Source organism: Cervus elaphus, chromosome 30, assembly GCF_910594005.1.
Source record: "Cervus elaphus chromosome 30, mCerEla1.1, whole genome shotgun sequence".
NCBI lineage: Eukaryota > Metazoa > Chordata > Mammalia > Artiodactyla > Cervidae > Cervus > Cervus elaphus.
The window spans coordinates 40,916,569-40,926,756 of record NC_057844.1 but is presented as its reverse complement, the minus strand read 5'-3'; the positions used below and the strand labels follow the sequence as shown (position 1 = coordinate 40,926,756).

The window sequence follows — 10,188 nt, the reverse complement described above, 5'->3', positions numbered from 1 at the left end:
GTACTCTGCATAGAAGTTAAATAAACAGGATGACATTATATAGCCTTGTTTTACACCTTTCCCGATTTTGAACAAATCAGATTTTCCATGTCCAGTTCTAAACTGTCGTTACTTTACCTGTATATAGGTTTCTCAAGAGGCAGGTAAGGTGGTCTGGTACTTCCATCTCTTTAAGAATTTTCCAGAATTTGTTGTGATCCACACAGTCAAAGGTTTTAGTATATTCAATGAAGCAGAAGTAGTTGTTTTTCTGGAACTCCCTTGCTTTCTCCATGATCCAACAAATGTTAGCAACTTGATTTCTGGTTCTTCTGCCTCTCAAAATCCAGCTTCTACATATGGAAGTTCTGGGTTCACATACTGGTAAAGTCTAGCTTGAAGGATTTTGAGCATAACCTTGCTAGCATGTGAAATGAGTGAAGTTATACAGTACTTTGAATGTATTTTGGCATTGACTTTCTTTTTGACTGGAATGAAAACAGAACTTTTCCAGTCCTGTGGCTACTGCTGAACTTTCCAAATTAGCTGACATACTGAGTGCACTTCAGGCTTCCTTGGTGGCTCAGATGGTAAAGCATCTGCCTGCAGTGCAGGAGACCCAGGTTCAATCCCTGGGTTGGGAAGAGCCTCTGGAGAAGGAAATGGCAACCCACTCCAGTACTCTTGCCTGGAAAATTCCATGGACTGAGGAGCCTGGTAGGCTACAGTCCATGGGGTCACAAAGAATCGGACATGACTGAGCGACTTCTTTCACTTTCACTGAGTGCACTATAACAGAATTATCTTTAGGATTTGAAAGAACTCATCTGGAATTCTATCACCTCTACTAGCTTTGTTCATAGTAATGCTTCCTAAGTCCCACTTGACTTCACACTCCAGAATGTCTGGCTCTAGATGAGTGACCACATCATTGTGGTTATCCAAATCATTAAGACTTTTTTTTTTCATTTATTTTTATTAGTTGGAGGCTAATTACTTTACAATATTGTAGTGGGTTTTGTCATTAAGACTTAAAAAAAAATTTTTTTTTGATAGCTCCTCTCTGTATTCTTGCCATTTCTTCTTAAGCTCTTCTACTTGTATTAGGTCCTAACTGTTCTTGTCCTTTATCATGCCCATCCTTGCATGAAATTTCCCCTTGATATCTACAATTTTCTTGAAGAGATTTCTAGTATTTCCCATTCTATTGTTTTTTTCTATTTTTTTGTATAGTTCAATTAAGAAGCCCTTCTTAACTCTCCATGCTATTATCTAGAATTCTGCATTCAGTTGAGTATATCTTTCCTTTCTCTCTTGTATTTCACCTCTCTTCTTTCCTCAGATATTTTTAAAACAGCTTTGCCTTCTTGCATTTCTTTTTCTTAGGGATGGTTTTGGTCAATGCTTCCTATACAATGTTATGAACCTCCATCCATAGATCTTCAGGCACCCTGTCTACCAGACTTAATCCCTTGAATCTATTCATCACATCCAACTGTATAGTCCTAAGGGATTTGATTTAGGTCACATCTGAAGGGCCTAGAGGTTTTCCCATGGTAATTTACTTACACAGTGTATTATATAGTTTTCCAGAAGATAAACCAAGCCATATAAAGCTCACCTTTACTTGGAAAGAAAAACATTTCACCTGGAGAGCAATGCTTCAGAATTTTACTGAGTCCTTATTCCATGCAAATCTTAAAGGCTGATTATAAATTTTGCTAGAGGTTCTACGTTTTTTGCAATATATGGATGGTTTTCTTCTTTATTCTCCTTCTCAATTCTTCTCACAGGAAGATAGCCTCAACTTGCCAAAATTTTTAGCTTTAAAGGGACATAAGAAAGAAAAATTGTCAAATTATCAAAGAAAAATTTTGTTATAGTTTGCCCAAACCCAAGTTCAATATTTAAGGCATCCAATATCAGAACAAGGTCAATATCTAAATTCAGATAAATTTAACAGTTTCTCAAGTTTTTCCAGTTTGTTCTAAGTTTTCCAAATCCAAAAATAAGTGCCAGCTACAGGGTTTTCTCAGGCTAGTTGATGATTGTCAGAATTGAACTCCAACTTTCTCTTTTATGCCTAAATATCTGTATGTTTTACTAAATAATGACAATCTCCATGCGTTTTATAGGAAGAATCATATGACATGGCTCTTAAGCCCTTAAAAAGAATTTGGTGAACCTACTTGCATTTGGATAACCCAATAATCAAATTCCCTGTTTTACTATTTGTTTATGAAAAAGAAATGCAGACCTCTGGGTTCCTACCCCAAAACAAGGGGACTTCAATTGACTCATAGGATTTATAGCCAGAAACTTGATCCTGTGGCATGAGGAAATAGTCCCTGTAGTATAATAGTTCCATTATAGCCATTGTCCTTTTGGATAAAACCACTCATAAAATTATGAGATAACCTTTAACCATTCTAATAGAAATTAGATTTCCCATCACATTCAACATTTTTATCATCAGCATCACCTCCTATGGTCTATTTTTTTAATTGCTCCTCATGTAACTCTTGTGTACAGTAATAAACTTAACTCATCTATTCTCCCATCCATTACTAATGAAGTTCTTCAAGATTGCTTAATGGTGACAGACTACTTCTAGTGATGACTTTCAGGAGACACTTCTAGGTATTTATGAACTTCTCATGGTTCACTGGAAGTGTTTTTTAAAAGGTGACAATTGCAAATATTGTACTGGATATGTTATTACAGGGCTTCCCTGGTGGCTTAGATGGTAAAGAATCTGCCTGCAATGTGGGAGAACCTGATTTAATCTCTGGGTAAGGAAGATCCCTGGGAGAGGGGAGTGATTACCCACTCCCATATTTTTGCCTGGAGAATTCCATGGACAGAGGAGCCTGATGGGCTACAGTTCACGGGATCACAAAAAGTTGAACATGACTGAGTGACTAAAACACACACATGTGCTATTACAGCTCCTTTTGGTGGTGTTGAGACAGCATCTTTAACCATGGTTCTTTCAGTCCAAAAGAATAAAATATATGATATTACATGGACTTGCACTTTGGCCAAGGGAAAAAAAAAACTGTCAATATTTATACTGGTAGTAAACATGTCTTAGTAAACATTTCATAATTCTGAAATGTTATGGTAGCAGTGTATTTTCCTTACTTACAGTGTAAATAAAATTAAAAATTGCTTCTATACAACCATTGGATATAATACTTTTACCTGTTGCTTTAACTATTATTAAGATTCTTGGGCATTTTAATCTTGACTCTCTGGGACCTCAGGGAAATCACCTTGTTGACATTTTCTCAAGGAATTCTGCTCTTAAAGTGACTTATAGCAGTCAAATTTTTCATACTCCCAGAGTATATTTTCCTAATGATAATTTAGAAAAATTGGCTAGAGAAGCCAGACAATTGGCCTCTGAAAAGGAAAAACAAGATTGGAAAATCAACAATTTCTGCCTTGATAAAAAGAGAAAGCTCTGGTTTGGATAAAATAACAGCTCGATTCTACCAGAGACTCTAAAATTCTTACCCCTCACCACTGTATGTCTACAGACAGAATGATAGTGACCACTGGTTTGCTGACAAAATGGTAGCCTTTATGAACTAATATTAATAAAGGAAAATGACAGAATGGGAAAGACTAGGAGTCTATTCACAAAAAATGGAGATACTAAGAGAATCGTTCATGCAAAGATGGACACAAAAAGGACAGAAACAGGAAGGATCTAACAGAAGTAGAAGAGGTTAAGAAGAGGTAGCAAGAATACACAAAAGAACTATACCAAAAAAAAGGTCTTAATGACCCAGATAACCATGATATGTGGTCATTCACCAGAGTCCAACATTGAGAAGTGTGAAGTCAAGTGGGCCTTAGGAAGTATTGATATGAACAAAGCTAGTGGAAGTGATGGAATTCCAACTGAACTAGTTCAAATCCTAAAGAATGATACTGTTAAAGTGCTGCACTCAGTGTGCCAGCAAATATGGAAAACTCAACAATGGCCACAGGACTGGAAAAGGTTAGTTTTCATTCCAATCCCAAAGAAAGGAAATGCCAGAAAATGTTAAAACTATTACACAATTGTGCTCACTAGCAAGGTAATGCTCAAAATACTTTAAACTAGCATCAAGTAATGTGAACCAAGAAATTTCAGATGCACAAGATGGGTTTACAAAAGGCAGAGGAGCCAGAGAGAAAAATGCCAACATTTGCTGAATCATAAAATATGCTAGAGAATTCCAGGAAAAAAAAAAAAAAAAAAAACCACAAAAACCTCTACTTCCTTGAGTACACTAAAGCCTTCTATTGTATGGATCATAACAAACAGTGGAAAATTCTTAAAGAGATGGGAATACCAGATCATTTTACCTGCATCCTGAGAAACCTGTATGCAGGTCAAGAAGCAACAGTTAGAATCAGACATGGAACAACAAACTGGTTCAAAATTGGAAAAGGAGTACATCAAGGCTATATATTGTCACCCTGCTTATTTAATTTCTATGCAGAGTACATCATGCAAAACGCTTTGCTAAAAGGATCACAAGCTGGAATCATGAGTGCTGGGTGAAATATCAATAACCTCAGATATTCAGGTTATACACTAATGGTATAAAGTGAAGAGGAATTAAAGAGCTTCTTGGTGAAGGTGAAAGAGAAGAGTGAAAAAGCTGGTTTAAAATTTTACATTCAAACAACTAAGATCATAACATCTGGTCCCATCACTTCATGGCAAATAGATGGGGAAAAAGTAGAAATGGTGGAAGATTTTACTTTGTTGTTTTCCAAAATCACTGCAGACAGTGACTGCAGCCACTAAATTAAAAGGCCTTTGCTCCTTGGAGAAAAGCTATGGCAAACCTAGACAGTGTACTAAAAAGCAGAACTATCATTTTGCCAACAAATGTCCATATAATCAAAGCTTTGGTTTTTCCAGTAGTTATGTATGGAAGTGAGAGTTAAACTGTAAAGAAGGCTGAGCACCAAGGAATTGATGCTTTTGAACTGTGGTGCTGAAGAAGACTCTTGAGAGTCCCTTGGATGAACAACAACAAAGGTGCAAAAAATCACTGAAATTGGAAAACCTCACTCTTATGCAGCGATGAAAGTCAAAGTGTTAGTCACTTGGTGTGTCCAACTCTTTGTGATCCCTCTGTCCTTTCAGAGAATACTTTTAATCAAAAGAGGAAAATGTAAAAACAAACCAAAAAAAAGTAATAAACAAACATCTCAGTTAAAGAGTCAAGAGACCAGAACAGGGAAGTTACATGCCCTGCAATGATATGTATGTACTAAATCACTTCAGTAGTGTTTGACTCTTTGCAACCCTGTGAGCTGTAGCCTGCCAGGCTCCTTTGTCTATGGGGATTCCCCAAGCAAGAATACTCGCGTGGGTTGCCATGCCCTCCTCCAGGGGATCTTCCCAACCCAGGGATCAAACCCAAGTCTCTCATGGCTACTGCATTGCCAGGCGGGTTCTTCACCATTAGCGCCACCTGCGTGCACTACAGTGAGAGCAGAGCTCAGTAAGAACAATAAAGACGCCTATTCTTTCCTGACAGACAATGAAAACCAGGGACTTCTGGTTTACCCCTAGCACCCTGCCCCCCCATCAGCTTCCTTTTCCCTTCTATTAACGTCTTCTTTACTTACTGTAAAGAGATTTGCATGTGGCTTGTCATGGTTGCAGACCCTATATTTCAGTTCTCTGCTAATTCTGAATAAGTCTCTATCTTTACTGGATAAACATCTGACGTCTGTTTTAGGTCAACGTTCGTCAGTCTTTTCTGTATACTAGAAATGAAGATGAAAGAACATATAACGCAAGGGGTTTTCTGATCTCAACTGATACTGGAGAAACCTTTAGCTACATGAATTCAGTTACTTTAGAAGTGAAGTGTGTGAGGTCATTGTGTTAATCCTTAGCACAATATTTAGGGGTCAAGGGGTGGTATAACATTCAAAATTTGCTAATAGTCAACAACTTTCTAGGAATTAAAATGAAAGACAACTAAACTAATTGATTTGTAAAACCAAGATCATTTAGAATTGACAAACAGTCCCATTTTTCACTTGATTCACAGTCATGAAGAATCAAAACCTTGATAAAAGTCCTAAAATTAACTTCATTTATCAGTCCTATAGTCTACCTGTAGTCTAACTTGATTATAGGGGACACAGGCACTTTTTCAGGAGCCCACATCTATTAAATGACATGTACCTATTATCATTTCTCACATTTCCAGCAGATAAGTATGCTAAAATATAAAAATATAAATATTTTGAGAGAATTAGCTTACCTCTAAGCTAACAATAATTACTAGGGATCTGAAATATTATTGTGAGGTGCCAATTAGAGTGTGAATTTGTGGGAGTTGACCCTCTGATTTTTTGACACTAATCTCTGATCACTTTTGCAGTTTCTGAAAATACACAAAAATAGATATTCTAATATTGACTTCATAGCTCATAAGTGATATTTAGTGTTAAGAAACAACTGTAAGTCAATGCAAACCCACCCATATCAGCATTATCATTGACATCACCATTCTTGATGAAATATTAAAATTATTTTAATCATCAAAATCTTGAAAATCACAGGTATAAAAACAACCTTCATTATTCCTATTCAGTTCTACAGATTGGGTATTGAAAATAAAATGTGCAAATTTCTAGAATATAACATTAGATGGTGGCTAAAATATGACTTTTGTTACAAATAAAATAATCTGGTATGGTAGATAAAATAATGCTCCTCCAAGATATTTCTCATGAATTTTCAGAATCTATAAGTATATTACATTACAAGGGAAACAGAACTTTGCAAATATAATTAAGTTTAACAACCTTGGTTTGTTTTTTTCCCATACCATAATGGAAGCATCTTAGATTATCCAGGTGGGGTCAATCTAAATCCATGAATCCCTAAAAGCAGAAAATTTTCCCAAACTTCGTAAGAAAAGAGCTGAAGAAAGGGAACACTGTCTTCAGAAAAGGAAATATCAGAGAGGCACTATGTTGCTAGATTTGTAAACATGGAAGAAATCCATGAGCTGAAGAATGTAACTGGTCTCTTGAAGATGGAGGAGGCAAGAACATGGATTCTGGTCCCAGGTGTCCAGAAAGAAACATCTATACAGACACATTGATTTTTTTTGCCACTGAGACCCATTTTATAGGTTGACCAACAGAAATGGAATATGATAAATTTAAGTAAAAAATTTTGTTGTAATTTGTTACAGTGAAAAAAAAGAAAGTTATATTTGTTTATATTAATATAGCACCTGATATTTGGAGTATTATTATTGATGATGATAACACACTCCAAGTGAAGAGAGAAAACACAATGCTGTCGGAACCCATTTGCTTTTCTTGAGGAAAAGGAAGAGCAGATTTTATACCATTGCCTCAATAATACATCCATAAATACACTTTATGCTACAGTGTGGTTCACAAAGTCCAAAACTTCAGGCCATCTCACAGAATATCATCTTGGTCCATCACCCGAATGCTATCGTGTTAATGTTCATAGGACCTAGAGAGCAACAAGGAGCAAGCACCTGATATATATATATATATATATATATTTGTTACCTAAGTGTTAGAAAATAAGAAAGACATTTCATGAAAAAAGTTCTGTTACTTCATTAAGTTAGTGGTGGAATGAAGTATTATAATTTACATATGGTGTACACATTGTTGCTTAGTAAGCCTCCCTATATCTAAGGAAGAGGGTCAATGTTGAGGATTTTGGAGGCCAGGATATAAGGTATTTCTGATTGAATCCATTTTCTTAATATTTTAAGTATCCAGCTTTTAAATACAGTTCAACATAGGAGGAAAATCTAGTACCATTCCATGTTTCTGAGGGAAAGTATTTGTAATTGTGACTTTATGATCTTGTATATCCTCTAAAGTAAAAATGGTGGCAAATTGCAGAGTTAGGAAGTATCACAGAGAACTATAAAAAAGAAACCAATGACTTTTGACCAAGATCCAGCATTATTCAGTAAGACTATCTTCTACTATTGAAAATATCTCTGAAATTGTTTTGAGACTTTAGTAGACACTAAATGTCTAAATAATTCAGATTAGAATATTGATCTAACTTAATAATTAGTTAATAATAATAGTTTAGATTGAATTTAGGTACTAAATAATCATTTGGTAATCATGTGATTAGGGGCCCCATCACAAAATAATATTAATTAATCTAATTACCATAGTCATAATGTCAGGTAAATCCTATAACACTGGATTAAAAGTTATAGAAAAGATAGGCCTTGTACAAGACTTGAATGCAGTAATAAGTTTCATGTACACAAATGTACTATCTGATAGGTATAACCCCACAAAATGCTTGTGTCAGATAAACTTGTTTGATTTGCTTGCCATCAAGTGCATAGTGACACTGATGAATGTCACCCAAGGATGTGGTATATATCCTTTATTGATGACTTTTGTACGTTATCTCCCACAATCAGTGCATGGGTTAGCATGTTTAGTGTCAGAGAGTAGAACACTGCAGCTATTTTAAGGATGAAGTGATTATTACAGGTGTCAAAAATACAAAAATAGAAAAATTAAACATACCAAATCAATGATTAATATTTAATAACAGCTTATTTTGCATATAAAAAGACTTTGAGAACCGGGAGCTTGCAAATTCAAAGACCGATATGAAGCTTAGCAGCATGAAGTTATGAGATGACTTATAAAGTGAAAATAGAAAATTATTAACTTTTATGATGATTGGTTATTACATCGGTGATTGATTGAAAGTGATTTTGTCATACCATTTTTAGAAAGATGACTTAAGGTTTTCTTTATGAATTGCACAGGATTTTATAAGAAACAACCTAAGGTAAGTTTCTATTATGCTCATGAAATAAGCTAGACTTAGTTTTACCGCATGGCTTACATCGTTTGGTTTGTTCGAGGCATTCTAAAGTCCAGTCTCCATTTTATATTTAATTTTAACACAGGTTTACAGAAATCATTTAACAGTTGGAGATGCCAGATCCTTCCAGGAACAACCCCTAAAACACTGCATACTCAACTGCCATTGTAACCACATAGTCCTGATATTACCCTCAGTAACAAAATTGATTTTATGTCTCCTGAGTGTTCCTTATGTAATTAACTTCCATGTGGTGGTGTTCTAGAGGACAGACAGGCTTTGAAATGAAATTATATTATTATTTTTATTTTGTATTTGAAGAGCAGAATTTATACTGTGATGAGTTATCAAAATATAGTAATCCCATGTTCAAATTTAGTTTTCTACATATCATTCTCAAATAAAAAGAATCAGGATTTCTTGAAGAAAAAGCTGATTCTATGGCCAGGATAAGGCAAATGCACAAGTCTGGAACATCTTGCAGTGCAAAATGGAAGGAAATAAAAAGCTGAAGGGAAGAAAAGAAAGAAACTGGGGTACACAGAGATTACCTGAAAGAACTCTCAATGCCCAGGGGATGAAAATATTTGAACAATTTAAAAAATATAGTATTAGATTGTAAGTCAAATGATATAATGAATATGCATGAATCCTGCATGATATTGATTGAATAAATAAATAGACCCCCCTAAAAAAGTCTTTCTTAGGGAAAAACTAGAACTATTGTAAACAGTTACTTCATTCTTTCAAGGAGTAGAGCTTAATTTTCCTCATCTTGAGTGTGGGTTGAATATAGTGTCTTACTTCCAAGCGAGAGTATAGTATAGAAATAGAAATAGCTCCAAATACTAAGTTAAAATTATAGTATAGTATAGAAAAGGGAAAACAAGTAGCAAAGTGAAGAAACTTGTCAAACACTACCTTAAGCAAGTGATCAAGGTTACCATCACCAGTAATGAGTAGTACTGACATCATGAGGTTTCATGAGAAAAGCATCAGATACACACAATTCAGAAACATTTTACAAAATATCTGACCAGTATTCTTCAAAATCATCAAGGCTGTAAGAAACAAGTAAAGACTGAGAAACTGTTAAATGCAAGATGGTATCCTGGATGAGGTTATGGAACAGTAATAGGATTAGCAGAAATATGGTAAAATCTTGCTAAACTAATACAGTTTAGTTGGTAGTAATGTGCTAATGACAATGTCTTAGTTTTGGAAGATGGTTATGATTATATAATATGTAACATTAGGGGACTCTTGTGGTAGGAAATCTGTACGTTGTTCAACTTTTCTGTAAAAGTAAAAGATTTTCAGAG

The 10,188-nt window shown here is 35.1% G+C and overlaps 1 non-coding gene across 1 annotated transcript; it reads left to right on the top strand.

Annotated features, from left to right (window-relative positions):
• The first annotated feature begins 551 nt into the window (after window positions 1-551).
• TRNAC-GCA lies at window positions 552-623 on the top strand. Its single transcript has one exon. It is a non-coding gene; the product is annotated as a tRNA-Cys (tRNA).
• Window positions 624-10,188: the final 9,565 nt, after the last annotated feature.